Below are 22,927 nucleotides of genomic sequence, written 5' to 3' on the forward strand. Positions count from 1 at the left end.
GGTTTCAACTACCCAGGTTTTAGGTATTCTTCCTTCAGCTAAAACATGCATGTGGAACCTAGAGTATGATCAACCATGCGATCGGGAGGCGTGTTCAAATATGTCTCAGTTTTTGTACCCTGGTACTCGGGTGCAAGATTCCAGACGCTTTACTAACACTCTCCCGACTTGGAGAGTCAGTCCCTTTAACCTCCTGTTTGGCCCAGTTTGCAATTTCTGCGGAAGACGAACAGGAATAGGGAGAACCAATGAGAGGCTACCTGGAGGTGTCTGGACGGGCAAATTTAACTCTCATTTCCCACCAGGAAGAGGAATTAACCAAAGGCTCAGCGTGCCGTGCCAGAACCAGATTAGGGCCTGAAGCCATTCTGCGGTGTTGCGGCCAGCACAAAAGAAAGTGAGTTGAAGAAAGGAGCTCAGGGGCACTGTAATTCACAAACCTGCAGAGTTATAAATGACAGCTATCATCCAAAAATATACTGAAGTAAGGCTGCCAAGAGGACTTGAAAGTGGGGCAGAATTGCAGGAAACCGATTTCAGGAGGTAGACTGGAATTGCATTGAAAGCATAGGAAAAGAGGCAGAACGTCCACAATGATGCACTTGGCCAAAAAGGGCGTATGCGTTTTTTCCTGAATATATTCAGGAAAAAACGCATACGCCCTTTTTGGCCAACCAAGCAAGCTTGCAAAGGAAATCTGCACTACAATGAAGTCTCACTTCCCCCGGGTCAAAAGGGCCATCTGAAAAAAGTGTAAAATCCAGAAAGGCAGGACAGGCCATGGAGAACTGGGAGCCTTGTTATGCTGATGGGCGGGATGTAAATTGCCAACAACCACTCGGGAGAAGTGTATGGTGTTTCCTGAAACATCTAAAAAACAAAGCAACAGAACCTAGGGCACTTCCACTTATGGTCCTATAGCTTAGGGGAATTAAAATCAAAAAGACACAGCCACCCCAAAGTTTGGAACGGCTCTGTTTACAAGAACCTCGTTTACAGTACAAGTTCAACATCGCAGAAAGTGAAAAATGGATAAAGAAGTTGTGGTATTTACTTACAAAGCAATATCACTCAGCAATGAAATCTGTGTCATCAGGCCCTTAGAAGCACAATCAGTGGATTCAGGTATGATGATTCTAACTGAAATAAGTCACACAGAAAAAGAAACATCATAAGATATCAGTAATACACGGAATGTAAACTTGGCTACACAGGAACTGAATTACAGTACAGAACAGGGTCTCAAATTTAGAAAACCAACTTATGCTTGCTTAAGGGTAAAGGTGTGTTGTGGTGCTGCATAAAACCAGAGATTGAAATGAGCACAGATAAAGTTCCTTAAGTCAAATATGGAATAGACAAGAGCTACTCCTTGCTCAACGAAATGGACTCAACACCGCATATTAAACGCCTAAGAATGTACCTGACTAGTAAGTATCGTAAAACTTATGGATTGCTATGTCTCCAAAAGAGAATCAAGCATGTGTACAGGGGCATAAACGTAGCAGTGATAGGATTGGAGAGGTTCGGTGAGCAAATGAAGACCCTTTGAAGTCATATTGCATGGTACCCATTACACGGGTCTCAACGATCCAGGTTTAAGGTATTCTTCATTCAGCTAAAACATGCATGTGGAACCCAAGTATGATCAACCATGTGAACGGGAGACGTGTTCAAATATGTCTCAGTTTTCCTCCCCTGGTACTCGGGTGCAACATTCCAGACGCTTTACTAACACTCTCCCCACTTGGAGAGTCAGGGACTTTAACCTCCTGTTTGGCCCAGTTTGCAATTTCTGCGGAAGATGAACAGGAATAGCGAGAACCAATGGAGACTAGCTGGAGGTGTCTGGACGGGCAAATTTAACTCTCATTTCCTACCAGGAAGAGGAATTAACCAAAGGCTCAGCGTGCCATGCCAGAACCAGATTAGGGCCTGAAGCCATCCTGCGGTGTTGCGGCCAGGTCACAAGAAAGCGAGTTGAAGAAAGGAGCTCAGGGGCACTGTAATTCACAAACCTGCAGAGTTATAAATGACAGCTATCGTCCAAAAATAGACTGAAGTAAGGCTGCCAAGAGGACTTGAAAGCGGGGCAGAAATGCAGGAAACCAATTTCAGGAGGTAGACTGGAATTGCATTGAAAGCATAGGAAAAGAGGCAGAACGTCCACAATGATGCACTTGGCCAAAAAGGGCGTATGCGTTTTTTCCTGAATATATTCAGGAAAAAACGCATACGCCCTTTTTGGCCAAGCAAGCAAGCTTGCGAAGGAAATCTGCACTACAATGAAGTCTCACTTCCCCCCGGTCAAAAGGGCCATCTGAAAAAAGTGTAAAATCCAGAAAGGCAGGACAGGCCATGGAGAACTGGGAGCCTTGTTATGCTGATGGGCGGGATGTAAATTGCCAACAGACACTCAGGAGAAGTGTATGGTGTTTCCTGAAACATCTAAAAAACAAAGCAACAGAACCTAGGGCACTTCCACTTATGGTCGTATAGCTTAGGGAAATTAAAATCAAAAAGACACAGCCACCCCAAAGTTTGGAACGGCTCTGTTTACAAGAACCTCGTTTACAGTACAAGTTCAACATCGCAGAAAGTGAACAATGGATAAAGAAGTTGTGGTATTTACTTACAAAGCAATATCACTCAGCAATGAAATCTATGTCATCAGGCCCTTAGCAAAACAATGAGTGGATTCAGGTATGATGATTCTAACTGAAATAAGTCACACAGAAAAAGAAACATCATAAGATATCAGTAATACACGGAATGTAAACTTGGCTACACAGGAACTGAATTACAGAACAGAACAGGGTCTCAAATTTAGAAAACCAACTTATGCTTGCTTAAGGGTAAAGGTGAGTTGGGGTGCTGCATAAAACCAGAGATTGAAATGAGCACAGATAAAGTTCCTTACGCCAAATATGGAATAGACAAGAGCTACTCCTTGCTCAACGAAATGGACTCAACACCGCATATTAAACACCTAAGAATGTACCTGACAAGTAAGTATCTTAAAACCTATGGATTGCTATGTCTCCAAAAGAGAATCAAGCGTGTGTACAGGGGCATAAACGCAGCAGTGATAGGATTGGAGAGGTTCGGTGAGCAAATGAAGACCCTTTGAAGTCATATTGCATGGTACCCATTCCACGGGTTTCAAATACACAGGTTTAAGGTATTCTTCCTTCAGCTAAAACATGCATGTGGAACCCAGAGTATGATCAAACATGTGATCGGGAGACGTGTTCAAATATGTCTCAGTTTTCCTCCCCTGGTACTCGGGTGCAACATTCCAGACGCTTTACTAACACTCTCCCCACTTGGAGAGTCAGCGCCTTTAACCTCCTGTTTGGCACAGTTTGCAATTTCTGCGGAAGTTGAACAGGAATAGCGAGAACCAATGAGAGGCTAGCTGGAGGTGTCTGGACGGGCAAATTTAACTCTCATTTCCCACCAGGAAGAGGAAATAACCAAAGGCTCAGCGTGCCGTACCAGAACCAATTTAGGGCCTGAAGCCATCCTGCGGTGTTGCGGCCAGCTCAAAAGAAAGCGAGTTGAAGAAAGGAGCTCAGGGGCACTGTAATTCACAAACCTGCAGAGTTATAAATGACAGCTATCGTCCAAAAATAGACTGAAGTAAGGCTGCCAAGAGGACTTGAAAGCGGGGCAGAATTGCAGGAAACCGATTTCAGGAGGTAGACTGGAATTGCATTGAAAGTATAGGAAAAGAGGCAGAACGTCCACAATGATGCACTTGGCCAAAAAGGGCGTATGCGTTTTTTCCTGAATATATTCAGGAAAAAACGCATACGCCCTTTTTGGCCAACCAAGCAAGCTTGCAAAGGAAATCTGCACTACAATGAAGTCTCACTTCCCCCCGGTCAAAAGGGCCATCTGAAAAAAGTGTAAAATCCAGAAAGTCAGGACAGGCCATGGAGAACTGGGAGCCTTGTTATGCTGATGGGCGGGATGTAAATTGCCAACAACCACTTGGGAGAAGTGTATGGTGTTTCCTGAAACATCTAAAAAACAAAGCAACAGAGCCTAGGGCACTTCCACTTATGGTCCTATAGCTTAGGGAAATTAAAATCAAAAAGACACAGCCACCCCAAAGTTTGGAACGACTCTGTTTACAAGAACCTCGTTTACAGTACAAGCTCAACATCGCAGAAAGTGAAAAATGGATAAAGAAGTTGTGGTATTTACTTACAAAGCAATATCACTCAGCAATGAAATCTGTGTCATCAGGCCCTTAGCAGCACAATGAGTGGATTCAGGTATGATGATTCTAACTGAAATAAGTCACACAGAAAAAGAAACATCATAAGATATCAGTAATACACGGAATGGAAACTTGGCTACACAGGAACTGAATTACAGAACAGAACAGGGTCTCAAATTTAGAAAACAAACTTATGCTTGCTTAAGGGTAAAGGTGAGTTGTGGTGCTGCATAAAACCAGAGATTGAAATGAGCACAGATAAAGTTCCTTAAGCCAAATATGGAATAGACAAGAGCTACACCTTGCTCAACGAAATGGACTCAACACCGCATATTAAACGCCTAAGAATGTACCTGACTAGTAAGTATCTTAAAACCTATGGATTGCTATGTCTCCGAAAGAGAATCAAGCATGTGTACAGGGGCATAAACGCAGCAGTGATAGGATTGGAGAGGTTCGGTGAGCAAATGAAGACCCTTTGAAGTCATATTGCATGGTACCCATTCCACGGGTTTCAACTACCCAGGTTTAAGGTATTCTTCCTTCAGCTAAAACATGCATGTGGAACCTACAGTATGATCAACCATTTGATCGGGAGACGTGTTCAAATATGTCTCAGTTTTCGTACCCTGGTACTCGGGTGCAACATTCCAGACGCTTTACTAACACTCTCCCGATTTGGAGAGTCAGTCCCTTTAACCTCCTGTTTGGCCCAGTTTGCAATTTCTGCGGAAGATGAACAGGAATAGCGAGAACCAATGAGAGACTAGCTGGAGGTGTCTGAACGGGCAAATTTAACTCTCATTTCCCACCAGGAAGAGGAATTAACCAAAGGCTCAGCATGCCGTGCCGGAACCAGATTAGGGCCTGAAGCCATCCTGCGGTGTTGCGGCCAGGTCACAAGAAAGCGAGTTGAAGAAAGGAGCTCAGGGGCACTGTAATTCACAAACCTGCAGAGTTATAAATGACAGCTATCGTCCAAAAATATACTGAAGTAAGGCTGCCAAGAAGACTTGAAAGCAGGGCAGAATTGCAGGAAACCGATTTCAGGAGGTAGACTGGAATTGCATTGAAAGCATAGGAAAAGAGGCAGAACGTCCACAATGATGCACTTAGCCAAAAAGGGCGTATGCGTTTTTTCCTGAATATATTCAGGAAAAAACGCATACGCCCTTTTTGGCCAACCAAGCAAGCTTGCAAAGGAAATCTGCACTACAATGAAGTCTCACTTCCCCCCAGTCAAAAGGGCCATCTGAAAAAAGTGTAAAATCCAGAAAGGCAGGACAGGCCATGGAGAACTGGGAGCCTTGTTATGCTGATGGGCGGGATGTAAATTGCCAACAACCACTCGGGAGAAGTGTATGGTGTTTCCTGAAACATCTAAAAAACAAAGCAACAGAGCCTAGGGCACTTCCACTTATGGTCCTATAGCTTAGGGAAATTAAAATCAAAAAGACACAGCCACCCCAAAGTTTGGAACGACTCTGTTTACAAGAACCTCGTTTACAGTACAAGCTCAACATCGCAGAAAGTGAAAAATGGATAAAGAAGTTGTGGTATTTACTTACAAAGCAATATCACTCAGCAATGAAATCTGTGTCATCAGGCCCTTAGCAGCACAATGAGTGGATTCAGGTATGATGATTCTAACTGAAATAAGTCACACAGAAAAAGAAACATCATAAGATATCAGTAATACACGGAATGGAAACTTGGCTACACAGGAACTGAATTACAGAACAGAACAGGGTCTCAAATTTAGAAAACAAACTTATGCTTGCTTAAGGGTAAAGGTGAGTTGTGGTGCTGCATAAAACCAGAGATTGAAATGAGCACAGATAAAGTTCCTTAAGCCAAATATGGAATAGACAAGAGCTACACCTTGCTCAACGAAATGGACTCAACACCGCATATTAAACGCCTAAGAATGTACCTGACTAGTAAGTATCTTAAAACCTATGGATTGCTATGTCTCCGAAAGAGAATCAAGCATGTGTACAGGGGCATAAACGCAGCAGTGATAGGATTGGAGAGGTTCGGTGAGCAAATGAAGACCCTTTGAAGTCATATTGCATGGTACCCATTCCACGGGTTTCAACTACCCAGGTTTAAGGTATTCTTCCTTCAGCTAAAACATGCATGTGGAACCTACAGTATGATCAACCATTTGATCGGGAGACGTGTTCAAATATGTCTCAGTTTTCGTACCCTGGTACTCGGGTGCAACATTCCAGACGCTTTACTAACACTCTCCCGATTTGGAGAGTCAGTCCCTTTAACCTCCTGTTTGGCCCAGTTTGCAATTTCTGCGGAAGATGAACAGGAATAGCGAGAACCAATGAGAGACTAGCTGGAGGTGTCTGAACGGGCAAATTTAACTCTCATTTCCCACCAGGAAGAGGAATTAACCAAAGGCTCAGCATGCCGTGCCGGAACCAGATTAGGGCCTGAAGCCATCCTGCGGTGTTGCGGCCAGGTCACAAGAAAGCGAGTTGAAGAAAGGAGCTCAGGGGCACTGTAATTCACAAACCTGCAGAGTTATAAATGACAGCTATCGTCCAAAAATATACTGAAGTAAGGCTGCCAAGAAGACTTGAAAGCAGGGCAGAATTGCAGGAAACCGATTTCAGGAGGTAGACTGGAATTGCATTGAAAGCATAGGAAAAGAGGCAGAACGTCCACAATGATGCACTTAGCCAAAAAGGGCGTATGCGTTTTTTCCTGAATATATTCAGGAAAAAACGCATACGCCCTTTTTGGCCAACCAAGCAAGCTTGCAAAGGAAATCTGCACTACAATGAAGTCTCACTTCCCCCCAGTCAAAAGGGCCATCTGAAAAAAGTGTAAAATCCAGAAAGGCAGGACAGGCCATGGAGAACTGGGAGCCTTGTTATGCTGATGGGCGGGATGTAAATTGCCAACAACCACTCGGGAGAAGTGTATGGTGTTTCCTGAAACATCTAAAAAACAAAGCAACAGAACCTAGGGCACTTCCACTTATGGTCCTATAGCTTAGGGAAATTAAAATCAAAAAGACACAGCCACCCCAAAGTTTGGAACGGCTCTGTTTACAAGAAACTCATTTATAGTACAAGTTCAACATCGCAGAAAGTGAAAAATGGATAAAGAAGTTGTGGTATTTACTTACAAAGCAACATCACTCAGCAATGAAATCTGTGTCACAAGGCCCTTAGCAGCACAATGAGTGGATTCAGGTATGATGATTCTAACTGAAATAAGTCACACAGAAAAAGAAACATCATAAGATATCAGTAATACACGGAATGTAAACTTGGCTACACAGGAACTGAATTACAGAACAGAACAGGGTCTCAAATTTAGAAAACCAACTTATGCTTGCTTAAGGGGAAAGGTGAGTTGGGGTGCTGCATAAAACCAGAGATTGAAATGAGCACAGATAAAGTTCCTTAAGCCAAATATGGAATAGACAAGAGCTACTCCTTGCTCAACGAAATGGACTCAACACCGCATATTAAACGCCTAAGAATGTACCTGACTAGTAAGTATCTTAAAACCTATAGATTGCTATGTCTCCGAAAGAGAATCAAGCATGTGTACAGGGGCAAAAACGCAGCAGTGATAGGATTGGAGAGGTTCGGTGAGCAAATGAAGACCCTTTGAAGTCATATTGCATGGTACCCATTCCACGGGTTTCAACTACCCAGGTTTTAGGTATTCTTCCTTCAGCTAAAACATGCATGTGGAACCCAGAGTATGATCAACCATGTGATCGGGAGACGTGTTCAAATATGTCTCAGTTTTCGTCCCCTGGTACTCGGGTGTAACATTCCAGACGCTTTACTAACACTCTCCCCACTTGGAGAGTCAGCGCCTTTAACCTCCTGTTTGGCCCAGTTTGCAATTTCTGCGGAAGATGAACAGGAATAGCGAGAACCAATGAGAGACTAGCTGGAGGTGTCTGGACAGGCAAATTTAACTCTCATTTCCCACCAGGAAGAGGAAATAACCAAAGGCTCAGCGTGCCGTGCCGGAACCAGATTAGGGCCTGAAGCCATCCTGCGGTTTTGCGGCCAGCTCAAAAGAAAGCGAGTTGAGGAAAGGAGCTCAGGGGCACTGTAATTCACAAACCTGCAGAGTTATAAATGACAGCTATCGTCCAAAAATAGACTGAAGTAAGGCTGCCAAGAGGACTTGAAAGCGGGGCAGAATTGCAGGAAACCGATTTCAGGAGGTAGACTGGAATTGCATTGAAAGCATAGGAAAAGAGGCAGAACGTCCACAATGATGCACTTGGCCAAAAAGGGCGTATGCGTTTTTTCCTGAATATATTCAGGAAAAAACGCATACGCCCTTTTTGGCCAACCAAGCAAGCTTGCAAAGGAAATCTGCACTACAATGAAGTCTCACTTCCCCCCGGTCAAAAGGGCCATCTGAAAAAAGTGTAAAATCCAGAAAGGCAGGACAGGCCATGGAGAACTGGGAGCCTTGTTATGCTGATGGGCGGGATGTAAATTGCCAACAGACACTCCGGAGAAGTGTATGGTGTTTCCTGAAACATCTAAAAAACAAAGCAACAGAGCCTAGGGCTCTTCCACTTATGGTCGTATAGCTTACGGAAATTAAAATCAAAAAGACACAGCCACCCAAAAGTTTGGGACGCCTCTGTTTACAAGAACCTCGTTTACAGTACAAGTTCAACATTGCAGAATGTGAAAAATGGATAAAGAAGTTGTGGTATTTACTTACAAAGAAATATCACTCAGCAATGAAATCTATGTCATCAGGCCCTTAGCAGCACAATGAGTGGATTCAGGTATGATGATTCTAACTGAAATAAGTCACACAGAAAAAGAAACATCATAAGATATCAGTAATACACGGAATGTAAACTTGGCTACACAGGAACTGAATTACAGAACAGAACAGGGTCTCAAATTTAGAAAACCAACTTATGCTTGCTTAAGGGGAAAGGTGAGTTGGGGTGCTGCATAAAACCAGAGATCGAAATGAGCACAGATAAAGTTCCTTAAGCCAAATATGGAATAGACAAGAGCTACTCCTTGCTCAACGAAATGGACTCAACACCCCATATTAAACGTCTAAGAATGTACCTGACTAGTAAGTATCTTAAAACCTATGGATTGCTATGTCTCCGAAAGAGAATCAAGCATGTGTACAGGGGCATAAACGCAGCAGTGATAGGATTGGAGAGGTTCGGTGAGCAAATGAAGACCCTTTGAAGTCATATTGCATGGTACCCATTCCACGGGTTTCAACTACCCAGGTTTAAGGTATTCTTCCTTCAGCTAAAACATGCATGTGGAACCTACAGTATGATCAACCATTTGATCGGGAGACGTGTTCAAATATGTCTCAGTTTTCGTACCCTGGTACTCGGGTGCAACATTCCAGACGCTTTACTAACACTCTCCCGACTTGGAGAGTCAGTCCCTTTAACCTCCTGTTTGGCCCAGTTTGCAATTTCTGCGGAAGATGAACAGGAATAGCGAGAACCAATGAGAGACTAGCTGGAGGTGTCTGAACGGGCAAATTTAACTCTCATTTCCCACCAGGAAGAGGAATTAACCAAAGGCTCAGCATGCCGGGCCGGAACCAGATTAGGGCCTGAAGCCATCCTGCGGTGTTGCGGCCAGGTCACAAGAAAGCGAGTTGAAGAAAGGAGCTCAGGGGCACTGTAATTCACAAACCTGCAGAGTTATAAATGACAGCTATCGTCCAAAAATATACTGAAGTAAGGCTGCCAAGAAGACTTGAAAGCAGGGCAGAATTGCAGGAAACCGATTTCAGGAGGTAGACTGGAATTGTATTGAAAGCATAGGAAAAGAGGCAGAACGTCCACAATGATGCACTTAGCCAAAAAGGGCGTATGCGTTTTTTCCTGAATATATTCAGGAAAAAACGCATACGCCCTTTTTGGCCAACCAAGCAAGCTTGCAAAGGAAATCTGCACTACAATGAAGTCTCACTTCCCCCCAGTCAAAAGGGCCAACTGAAAAAAGTGTAAAATCCAGAAAGGCAGGACAGGCCATGGAGAACTGGGAGCCTTGTTATGCTGATGGGCGGGATGTAAATTGCCAACAACCACTCGGGAGAAGTGTATGGTGTTTCCTGAAACATCTAAAAAACAAAGCAACAGAACCTAGGGCACTTCCACTTATGGTCCTATAGCTTAGGGAAATTAAAATCAAAAAGACACAGCCACCCCAAAGTTTGGAACGGCTCTGTTTACAAGAAACTCATTTATAGTACAAGTTCAACATCGCAGAAAGTGAAAAATGGATAAAGAAGTTGTGGTATTTACTTACAAAGCAACATCACTCAGCAATGAAATCTGTGTCACAAGGCCCTTAGCAGCACAATGAGTGGATTCAGGTATGATGATTCTAACTGAAATAAGTCACACAGAAAAAGAAACATCATAAGATATCAGTAATACACGGAATGTAAACTTGGCTACACAGGAACTGAATTACAGAACAGAACAGGGTCTCAAATTTAGAAAACCAACTTATGCTTGCTTAAGGGGAAAGGTGAGTTGGGGTGCTGCATAAAACCAGAGATTGAAATGAGCACAGATAAAGTTCCTTAAGCCAAATATGGAATAGACAAGAGCTACTCCTTGCTCAACGAAATGGACTCAACACCGCATATTAAACGCCTAAGAATGTACCTGACTAGTAAGTATCTTAAAACCTATGGATTGCTATGTCTCTGAAAGAGAATCAAGCATGTGTACAGGGGCATAAACGCAGCAGTGATAGGATTGGAGAGGTTCGGTGAGCAAATGAAGACCCTTTGAAGTCATATTGCATGGTACCCATTACACGGGTCTCAACTCTCCAGGTTTAAGGTATTCTTCCTTCAGCTAAAACATGCATGTGGACCCCAGAGTATGATCAACCGTGTGAACGGGAGACGTGTTCAAATATGTCTCAGTTTTCCTCCCCTGGTACTCGGGTGCAACATTCCAGATGCTTTACTAACACTCTCCCGACTTGGAGAGTCAGTCCCTTTAACCTCCTGTTTGGCCCAGTTTGCAATTTCTGTGGAAGATGAACAGGAATAGCGAGAACCAATGAGAGGCTAGCTGGAGGTGTCTGGATGGGCAAATTTAACTCTCATTTCCCACCAGGAAGAGGAATTAACCAAAGGCTCAGCGTGCCGTGCCAGAACCAGATTAGGGCCTGAAGCCATCCTCCGGTGTTGCGGCCAGGTCACAAGAAAGCGAGTTGAAGAAAGGAGCTCAGGGGCACTGTAATTCACAAACCTGCAGAGTTATAAATGACAGCTATCGTCCAAAAATAGACTGAAGTAAGGCTGCCAAGAGGACTTGAAAGCGGGGCAGAATTGCAGGAAACCGATTTCAGGAGGTAGACTGGAATTGTATTGAAAGCATAGGAAAAGAGGCAGAACGTCCACAATGATGCACTTGGCCAAAAAGGGCGTATGCGTTTTTTCCTGAATATATTCAGGAAAAAACGCATACGCCCTTTCTGGCCAACCAAGCAAGCTTGCAAAGGAAATCTGCACTACAATGAAGTCTCACTTCCCCCCGGTCAAAAGGGCCATCTGAAAAATGTGTAAAATCCAGAAAGGCAGGACAGGCCATAGAGAACTGGGAGCCTTGTTATGCTGATGGGCGGGATGTAAATTGCCAACAGACACTCGGGAGAAGTGTATTGTGTTTCCTGAAACATCTAAAAAACAAAGCAACAGAGCCTAGGGCACTTCCACTTATGGTCCTATAGCTTAGGGAAATTAAAATCAAAAAGACACAGCCACCCCAAACTTTGGGACGCCTCTGTTTACAAGAACCTCGTTTACAGTACAATTTCAACATCGCAGAAAGTGAAAAATGGATAAAGAAGTTGTGGTATTTACTTACAAAGCAATATCACTCAGCAATGAAATCTATGTCATCAGACCCTTAGCAGCACAATGAGTGGATTCAGGTATGATGATTCTAACTGAAATAAGTCACACAGAAAAAGAAACATCATAAGATATCATTAATACACGGAATGTAAACTTGGCTACACAGGAACTGAATTACAGAACAGAACAGGATCTCAAATTTAGAAAACCAACTTATGCTTGCTTAAGGGTAAAGGTGAGTTGTGGTGCTGCATAAAACCAGAGATTGAAATGAGCACAGATAAAGTTCCTTAAGCCAAATATGGAATAGACAAGAGCTACTCCTTGCTCAACGAAATGGACTCAACACCGCATATTAAACGCCTAAGAATGTACCTGACTAGTAAGTATCTTAAAACCTATAGATTGCTATGTCTCCGAAAGAGAATCAAGCATGTGTACAGGGGCAAAAACGCAGCAGTGATAGGATTGGAGAGGTTCGGTGAGCAAATGAAGACCCTTTGAAGTCATATTGCATGGTACCCATTCCACGGGTTTCAACTACCCAGGTTTTAGGTATTCTTCCTTCAGCTAAAACATGCATGTGGAACCCAGAGTATGATCAACCATGTGATCGGGAGACGTGTTCAAATATGTCTCAGTTTTCGTCCCCTGGTACTCGGGTGTAACATTCCAGACGCTTTACTAACACTCTCCCCACTTGGAGAGTCAGCGCCTTTAACCTCCTGTTTGGCCCAGTTTGCAATTTCTGCGGAAGATGAACAGGAATAGCGAGAACCAATGAGAGACTAGCTGGAGGTGTCTGGACAGGCAAATTTAACTCTCATTTCCCACCAGGAAGAGGAATTAACCAAAGGCTCAGCGTGCCGTGCCGGAACCAGATTAGGGCCTGAAGCCATCCTGCGGTTTTGCGGCCAGCTCAAAAGAAAGCGAGTTGAGGAAAGGAGCTCAGGGGCACTGTAATTCACAAACCTGCAGAGTTATAAATGACAGCTATCGTCCAAAAATAGACTGAAGTAAGGCTGCCAAGAGGACTTGAAAGCGGGGCAGAATTGCAGGAAACCGATTTCAGGAGGTAGACTGGAATTGCATTGAAAGCATAGGAAAAGAGGCAGAACGTCCACAATGATGCACTTGGCCAAAAAGGGCGTATGCGTTTTTTCCTGAATATATTCAGGAAAAAACGCATACGCCCTTTTTGGCCAACCAAGCAAGCTTGCAAAGGAAATCTGCACTACAATGAAGTCTCACTTCCCCCCGGTCAAAAGGGCCATCTGAAAAAAGTGTAAAATCCAGAAAGGCAGGACAGGCCATGGAGAACTGGGAGCCTTGTTATGCTGATGGGCGGGATGTAAATTGCCAACAGACACTCCGGAGAAGTGTATGGTGTTTCCTGAAACATCTAAAAAACAAAGCAACAGAGCCTAGGGCTCTTCCACTTATGGTCGTATAGCTTACGGAAATTAAAATCAAAAAGACACAGCCACCCAAAAGTTTGGGACGCCTCTGTTTACAAGAACCTCGTTTACAGTACAAGTTCAACATTGCAGAATGTGAAAAATGGATAAAGAAGTTGTGTTATTTACTTACAAAGAAATATCACTCAGCAATGAAATCTATGTCATCAGGCCCTTAGCAGCACAATGAGTGGATTCAGGTATGATGATTCTAACTGAAATAAGTCACACAGAAAAAGAAACATCATAAGATATCAGTAATACACGGAATGTAAACTTGGCTACACAGGAACTGAATTACAGAACAGAACAGGGTCTCAAATTTAGAAAACCAACTTATGCTTGCTTAAGGGGAAAGGTGAGTTGGGGTGCTGCATAAAACCAGAGATCGAAATGAGCACAGATAAAGTTCCTTAAGCCAAATATGGAATAGACAAGAGCTACTCCTTGCTCAATGAAATGGACTCAACACCCCATATTAAACGTCTAAGAATGTACCTGACTAGTAAGTATCTTAAAACCTATGGATTGCTATGTCTCCGAAAGAGAATCAAGCATGTGTACAGGGGCATAAACGCAGCAGTGATAGGATTGGAGAGGTTCGGTGAGCAAATGAAGACCCTTTGAAGTCATATTGCATGGTACCCATTCCACGGGTTTCAACTACCCAGGTTTAAGGTATTCTTCCTTCAGCTAAAACATGCATGTGGAACCTACAGTATGATCAACCATTTGATCGGGAGACGTGTTCAAATATGTCTCAGTTTTCGTACCCTGGTACTCGGGTGCAACATTCCAGACGCTTTACTAACACTCTCCCGACTTGGAGAGTCAGTCCCTTTAACCTCCTGTTTGGCCCAGTTTGCAATTTCTGCGGAAGATGAACAGGAATAGCGAGAACCAATGAGAGACTAGCTGGAGGTGTCTGAACGGGCAAATTTAACTCTCATTTCCCACCAGGAAGAGGAATTAACCAAAGGCTCAGCATGCCGGGCCGGAACCAGATTAGGGCCTGAAGCCATCCTGCGGTGTTGCGGCCAGGTCACAAGAAAGCGAGTTGAAGAAAGGAGCTCAGGGGCACTGTAATTCACAAACCTGCAGAGTTATAAATGACAGCTATCGTCCAAAAATATACTGAAGTAAGGCTGCCAAGAAGACTTGAAAGCAGGGCAGAATTGCAGGAAACCAATTTCAGGAGGTAGACTGGAATTGTATTGAAAGCATAGGAAAAGAGGCAGAACGTCCACAATGATGCACTTAGCCAAAAAGGGCGTATGCGTTTTTTCCTGAATATATTCAGGAAAAAACGCATACGCCCTTTTTGGCCAACCAAGCAAGCTTGCAAAGGAAATCTGCACTACAATGAAGTCTCACTTCCCCCCAGTCAAAAGGGCCAACTGAAAAAAGTGTAAAATCCAGAAAGGCAGGACAGGCCATGGAGAACTGGGAGCCTTGTTATGCTGATGGGCGGGATGTAAATTGCCAACAACCACTCGGGAGAAGTGTATGGTGTTTCCTGAAACATCTAAAAAACAAAGCAACAGAACCTAGGGCACTTCCACTTATGGTCCTATAGCTTAGGGAAATTAAAATCAAAAAGACACAGCCACCCCAAAGTTTGGAACGGCTCTGTTTACAAGAAACTCATTTATAGTACAAGTTCAACATCGCAGAAAGTGAAAAATGGATAAAGAAGTTGTGGTATTTACTTACAAAGCAACATCACTCAGCAATGAAATCTGTGTCACAAGGCCCTTAGCAGCACAATGAGTGGATTCAGGTATGATGATTCTAACTGAAATAAGTCACACAGAAAAAGAAACATCATAAGATATCAGTAATACACGGAATGTAAACTTGGCTACACAGGAACTGAATTACAGAACAGAACAGGGTCTCAAATTTAGAAAACCAACTTATGCTTGCTTAAGGGGAAAGGTGAGTTGGGGTGCTGCATAAAACCAGAGATTGAAATGAGCACAGATAAAGTTCCTTAAGCCAAATATGGAATAGACAAGAGCTACTCCTTGCTCAACGAAATGGACTCAACACCGCATATTAAACGCCTAAGAATGTACCTGACTAGTAAGTATCTTAAAACCTATGGATTGCTATGTCTCTGAAAGAGAATCAAGCATGTGTACAGGGGCATAAACGCAGCAGTGATAGGATTGGAGAGGTTCGGTGAGCAAATGAAGACCCTTTGAAGTCATATTGCATGGTACCCATTACACGGGTCTCAACTCTCCAGGTTTAAGGTATTCTTCCTTCAGCTAAAACATGCATGTGGAACCCAGAGTATGATCAACCGTGTGAACGGGAGACGTGTTCAAATATGTCTCAGTTTTCCTCCCCTGGTACTCGGGTGCAACATTCCAGATGCTTTACTAACACTCTCCCGACTTGGAGAGTCAGTCCCTTTAACCTCCTGTTTGGCCCAGTTTGCAATTTCTGTGGAAGATGAACAGGAATAGCGAGAACCAATGAGAGGCTAGCTGGAGGTGTCTGGATGGGCAAATTTAACTCTCATTTCCCACCAGGAAGAGGAATTAACCAAAGGCTCAGCGTGCCGTGCCAGAACCAGATTAGGGCCTGAAGCCATCCTCCGGTGTTGCGGCCAGGTCACAAGAAAGCGAGTTGAAGAAAGGAGCTCAGGGGCACTGTAATTCACAAACCTGCAGAGTTATAAATGACAGCTATCGTCCAAAAATAGACTGAAGTAAGGCTGCCAAGAGGACTTGAAAGCGGGGCAGAATTGCAGGAAACCGATTTCAGGAGGTAGACTGGAATTGTATTGAAAGCATAGGAAAAGAGGCAGAACGTCCACAATGATGCACTTGGCCAAAAAGGGCGTATGCGTTTTTTCCTGAATATATTCAGGAAAAAACGCATACGCCCTTTCTGGCCAACCAAGCAAGCTTGCAAAGGAAATCTGCACTACAATGAAGTCTCACTTCCCCCCGGTCAAAAGGGCCATCTGAAAAATGTGTAAAATCCAGAAAGGCAGGACAGGCCATAGAGAACTGGGAGCCTTGTTATGCTGATGGGCGGGATGTAAATTGCCAACAGACACTCGGGAGAAGTGTATTGTGTTTCCTGAAACATCTAAAAAACAAAGCAACAGAGCCTAGGGCACTTCCACTTATGGTCCTATAGCTTAGGGAAATTAAAATCAAAAAGACACAGCCACCCCAAACTTTGGGACGCCTCTGTTTACAAGAACCTCGTTTACAGTACAATTTCAACATCGCAGAAAGTGAAAAATGGATAAAGAAGTTGTGGTATTTACTTACAAAGCAATATCACTCAGCAATGAAATCTATGTCATCAGACCCTTAGCAGCACAATGAGTGGATTCAGGTATGATGATTCTAACTGAAATAAGTCACACAGAAAAAGAAACATCATAAGATATCAGTAATATATGGAATGTAAACTTGGCTACACAGGAACTGAATTACAGAACAGAACAGGATCTCAAATTTAGAAAACCAACTTATGCTTGCTTAAGGGGAAAGGTGAGTTGTGGTGCTGCATAAAACCAGAGATTGAAATGAGCACAGATAAAGTTCCTTAAGCCAAATATGGAATAGACAAGAGCTACTCCTTGCTCAACGAAATGGACTCAACACCGCATATTAAACGCCTAAGAATGTACCTGACTAGTAAGTATCTTAAAACCTATAGATTGCTATGTCTCCGAAAGAGAATCAAGCATGTGTACAGGGGCAAAAACGCAGCAGTGATAGGATTGGAGAGGTTCGGTGAGCAAATGAAGACCCTTTGAAGTCATATTGCATGGTACCCATTCCACGGGTTTCAACTACCCAGGTTTTAGGTATTCTTCCTTCAGCTAAAACATGCATGTGGAACCCAGAGTATGATCAACCATGTGATCGGGAGACGTGTTCAAATATGTCTCAGTTTTCGTCCCCTGGTACTCGGGTGTAACATTCCAGACGCTTTACTAACACTCTCCCCACTTGGAGAGTCAGCGCCTTTAACCTCCTGTTTGGCCCAGTTTGCAATTTCTGCGGAAGATGAACAGGAATAGCGAGAACCAATGAGAGACTAGCTGGAGGTGTCTGGACAGGCAAATTTAACTCTCATTTCCCACCAGGAAGAGGAATTAACCAAAGGCTCAGCGTGCCGTGCCGGAACCAGATTAGGGCCTGAAGCCATCCTGCGGTTTTGCGGCCAGCTCAAAAGAAAGCGAGTTGAGGAAAGGAGCTCAGGGGCACTGTAATTCACAAACCTGCAGAGTTATAAATGACAGCTATCGTCCAAAAATAGACTGAAGTAAGGCTGCCAAGAGGACTTGAAAGCGGGGCAGAATTGCAGGAAACCGATTTCAGGAGGTAGACTGGAATTGCATTGAAAGCATAGGAAAAGAGGCAGAACGTCCACAATGATGCACTTGGCCAAAAAGGGCGTATGCGTTTTTTCCTGAATATATTCAGGAAAAAACGCATACGCCCTTTTTGGCCAACCAAGCAAGCTTGCAAAGGAAATCTGCACTACAATGAAGTCTCACTTCCCCCCGGTCAAAAGGGCCATCTGAAAAAAGTGTAAAATCCAGAAAGGCAGGACAGGCCATGGAGAACTGGGAGCCTTGTTATGCTGATGGGCGGGATGTAAATTGCCAACAGACACTCCGGAGAAGTGTATGGTGTTTCCTGAAACATCTAAAAAACAAAGCAACAGAGCCTAGGGCTCTTCCACTTATGGTCGTATAGCTTACGGAAATTAAAATCAAAAAGACACAGCCACCCAAAAGTTTGGGACGCCTCTGTTTACAAGAACCTCGTTTACAGTACAAGTTCAACATTGCAGAATGTGAAAAATGGATAAAGAAGTTGTGGTATTTACTTACAAAGAAATATCACTCAGCAATGAAATCTATGTCATCAGGCCCTTAGCAGCACAATGAGTGGATTCAGGTATGATGATTCTAACTGAAATAAGTCACACAGAAAAAGAAACATCATAAGATATCAGTAATACACGGAATGTAAACTTGGCTACACAGGAACTGAATTACAGAACAGAACAGGGTCTCAAATTTAGAAAACAAACTTATGCTTGCTTAAGGGGAAAGGTGAGTTGGGGTGCTGCATAGAACCAGAGATCGAAATGAGCACAGATAAAGTTCCTTAAGCCAAATATGGAATAGACAAGAGCTACTCCTTGCTCAACGAAATGGACTCAACACCCCATATTAAACGTCTAAGAATGTACCTGACTAGTAAGTATCTTAAAACCTATGGATTGCTATGTCTCCGAAAGAGAATCAAGCATGTGTACAGGGGCATAAACGCAGCAGTGATAGGATTGGAGAGGTTCGGTGAGCAAATGAAGACCCTTTGAAGTCATATTGCATGGTACCCATTCCACGGGTTTCAACTACCCAGGTTTAAGGTATTCTTCCTTCAGCTAAAACATGCATGTGGAACCTACAGTATGATCAACCATTTGATCGGGAGACGTGTTCAAATATGTCTCAGTTTTCGTACCCTGGTACTCGGGTGCAACATTCCAGACGCTTTACTAACACTCTCCCGATTTGGAGAGTCAGTCCCTTTAACCTCCTGTTTGGCCCAGTTTGCAATTTCTGCGGAAGATGAACAGGAATAGCGAGAACCAATGAGAGACTAGCTGGAGGTGTCTGAACGGGCAAATTTAACTCTCATTTCCCACCAGGAAGAGGAATTAACCAAAGGCTCAGCATGCCGGGCCGGAACCAGATTAGGGCCTGAAGCCATCCTGCGGTGTTGCGGCCAGGTCACAAGAAAGCGAGTTGAAGAAAGGAGCTCAGGGGCACTGTAATTCACAAACCTGCAGAGTTATAAATGACAGCTATCGTCCAAAAATATACTGAAGTAAGGCTGCCAAGAAGACTTGAAAGCAGGGCAGAATTGCAGGAAACCGATTTCAGGAGGTAGACTGGAATTGCATTGAAAGCATAGGAAAAGAGGCAGAACGTCCACAATGATGCACTTAGCCAAAAAGGGCGTATGCGTTTTTTCCTGAATATATTCAGGAAAAAACGCATACGCCCTTTTTGGCCAACCAAGCAAGCTTGCAAAGGAAATCTGCACTACAATGAAGTCTCACTTCCCCCCAGTCAAAAGGGCCAACTGAAAAAAGTGTAAAATCCAGAAAGGCAGGACAGGCCATGGAGAACTGGGAGCCTTGTTATGCTGATGGGCGGGATGTAAATTGCCAACAACCACTCGGGAGAAGTGTATGGTGTTTCCTGAAACATCTAAAAAACAAAGCAACAGAACCTAGGGCACTTCCACTTATGGTCCTATAGCTTAGGGAAATTAAAATCAAAAAGACACAGCCACCCCAAAGTTTGGAACGGCTCTGTTTACAAGAAACTCATTTATAGTACAAGTTCAACATCGCAGAAAGTGAAAAATGGATAAAGAAGTTGTGGTATTTACTTACAAAGCAACATCACTCAGCAATGAAATCTGTGTCACAAGGCCCTTAGCAGCACAATGAGTGGATTCAGGTATGATGATTCTAACTGAAATAAGTCACACAGAAAAAGAAACATCATAAGATATCAGTAATACACGGAATGTAAACTTGGCTACACAGGAACTGAATTACAGAACAGAACAGGGTCTCAAATTTAGAAAACCAACTTATGCTTGCTTAAGGGGAAAGGTGAGTTGGGGTGCTGCATAAAACCAGAGATTGAAATGAGCACAGATAAAGTTCCTTAAGCCAAATATGGAATAGACAAGAGCTACTCCTTGCTCAACGAAATGGACTCAACACCGCATATTAAACGCCTAAGAATGTACCTGACTAGTAAGTATCTTAAAACCTATGGATTGCTATGTCTCTGAAAGAGAATCAAGCATGTGTACAGGGGCATAAACGCAGCAGTGATAGGATTGGAGAGGTTCGGTGAGCAAATGAAGACCCTTTGAAGTCATATTGCATGGTACCCATTCCACGGGTCTCAACTCTCCAGGTTTAAGGTATTCTTCCTTCAGCTAAAACATGCATGTGGAACCCAGAGTATGATCAACCGTGTGAACGGGAGACGTGTTCAAATATGTCTCAGTTTTCCTCCCCTGGTACTCGGGTGCAACATTCCAGATGCTTTACTAACACTCTCCCGACTTGGAGAGTCAGTCCCTTTAACCTCCTGTTTGGCCCAGTTTGCAATTTCTGTGGAAGATGAACAGGAATAGCGAGAACCAATGAGAGGCTAGCTGGAGGTGTCTGGATGGGCAAATTTAACTCTCATTTCCCACCAGGAAGAGGAATTAACCAAAGGCTCAGCGTGCCGTGCCAGAACCAGATTAGGGCCTGAAGCCATCCTCCGGTGTTGCGGCCAGGTCACAAGAAAGCGAGTTGAAGAAAGGAGCTCAGGGGCACTGTAATTCACAAACCTGCAGAGTTATAAATGACAGCTATCGTCCAAAAATAGACTGAAGTAAGGCTGCCAAGAGGACTTGAAAGCGGGGCAGAATTGCAGGAAACCGATTTCAGGAGGTAGACTGGAATTGTATTGAAAGCATAGGAAAAGAGGCAGAACGTCCACAATGATGCACTTGGCCAAAAAGGGCGTATGCGTTTTTTCCTGAATATATTCAGGAAAAAACGCATACGCCCTTTTTGGCCAACCAAGCAAACTTGCAAAGGAAATCTGCACTACAATGAAGTCTCACTTCCCCCCGGTCAAAAGGGCCATCTGAAAAATGTGTAAAATCCAGAAAGGCAGGACAGGCCATAGAGAACTGGGAGCCTTGTTATGCTGATGGGCGGGATGTAAATTGCCAACAGACACTCGGGAGAAGTGTATTGTGTTTCCTGAAACATCTAAAAAACAAAGCAACAGAGCCTAGGGCACTTCCACTTATGGTCCTATAGCTTAGGGAAATTAAAATCAAAAAGACACAGCCACCCCAAACTTTGGGACGCCTCTGTTTACAAGAACCTCGTTTACAGTACAATTTCAACATCGCAGAAAGTGAAAAATGGATAAAGAAGTTGTGGTATTTACTTACAAAGCAATATCACTCAGCAATGAAATCTATGTCATCAGACCCTTAGCAGCACAATGAGTGGATTCAGGTATGATGATTCTAACTGAAATAAGTCACACAGAAAAAGAAACATCATAAGATATCAGTAATATATGGAATGTAAACTTGGCTACACAGGAACTGAATTACAGAACAGAACAGGATCTCAAATTTAGAAAACCAACTTATGCTTGCTTAAGGGTAAAGGTGAGTTGTGGTGCTGCATAAAACCAGAGATTGAAATGAGCACAGATAAAGTTCCTTAAGCCAAATATGGAATAGACAAGAGCTACTCCTTGCTCAACGAAATGGACTCAACACCGCATATTAAACGCCTAAGAATGTACCTGACTAGTAAGTATCTTAAAACCTATAGATTGCTATGTCTCCGAAAGAGAATCAAGCATGTGTACAGGGGCAAAAACGCAGCAGTGATAGGATTGGAGAGGTTCGGTGAGCAAATGAAGACCCTTTGAAGTCATATTGCATGGTACCCATTCCACGGGTTTCAACTACCCAGGTTTTAGGTATTCTTCCTTCAGCTAAAACATGCATGTGGAACCCAGAGTATGATCAACCATGTGATCGGGAGACGTGTTCAAATATGTCTCAGTTTTCGTCCCCTGGTACTCGGGTGTAACATTCCAGACGCTTTACTAACACTCTCCCCACTTGGAGAGTCAGCGCCTTTAACCTCCTGTTTGGCCCAGTTTGCAATTTCTGCGGAAGATGAACAGGAATAGCGAGAACCAATGAGAGACTAGCTGGAGGTGTCTGGACAGGCAAATTTAACTCTCATTTCCCACCAGGAAGAGGAAATAACCAAAGGCTCAGCGTGCCGTGCCGGAACCAGATTAGGGCCTGAAGCCATCCTGCGGTTTTGCGGCCAGCTCAAAAGAAAGCGAGTTGAGGAAAGGAGCTCAGGGGCACTGTAATTCACAAACCTGCAGAGTTATAAATGACAGCTATCGTCCAAAAATAGACTGAAGTAAGGCTGCCAAGAGGACTTGAAAGCGGGGCAGAATTGCAGGAAACCGATTTCAGGAGGTAGACTGGAATTGCATTGAAAGCATAGGAAAAGAGGCAGAACGTCCACAATGATGCACTTGGCCAAAAAGGGCGTATGCGTTTTTTCCTGAATATATTCAGGAAAAAACGCATACGCCCTTTTTGGCCAACCAAGCAAGCTTGCAAAGGAAATCTGCACTACAATGAAGTCTCACTTCCCCCCGGTCAAAAGGGCCATCTGAAAAAAGTGTAAAATCCAGAAAGGCAGGACAGGCCATGGAGAACTGGGAGCCTTGTTATGCTGA

General features: G+C 43.6%; 1 long non-coding RNA gene across 9 annotated transcripts in view; it reads right to left on the reverse strand.

The window, feature by feature from the left end:
- Window positions 1–22,927, reverse strand: part of LOC307181287 — a 405,967-nt gene that overhangs the window by 169,502 nt on the left and 213,538 nt on the right. Inside the window, exon 7 of one of the 9 annotated variants that reach the window (XR_013826332.1) lies at window positions 20,050–20,098. The exons of the other annotated variants lie outside the window; for them this stretch is intronic. This is a non-coding gene — a long non-coding RNA (uncharacterized lncRNA). Of the gene's footprint in view, window positions 1–20,049; window positions 20,099–22,927 lie in introns of those variants that run through there. 9 annotated transcript variants of the gene reach the window in all.

The sequence above is a fragment of the Stenella coeruleoalba genome (genome assembly GCF_951394435.1).
Source record: "Stenella coeruleoalba genome assembly, contig: scaffold_166, whole genome shotgun sequence".
Classification (NCBI taxonomy): domain Eukaryota; kingdom Metazoa; phylum Chordata; class Mammalia; order Artiodactyla; family Delphinidae; genus Stenella; species Stenella coeruleoalba.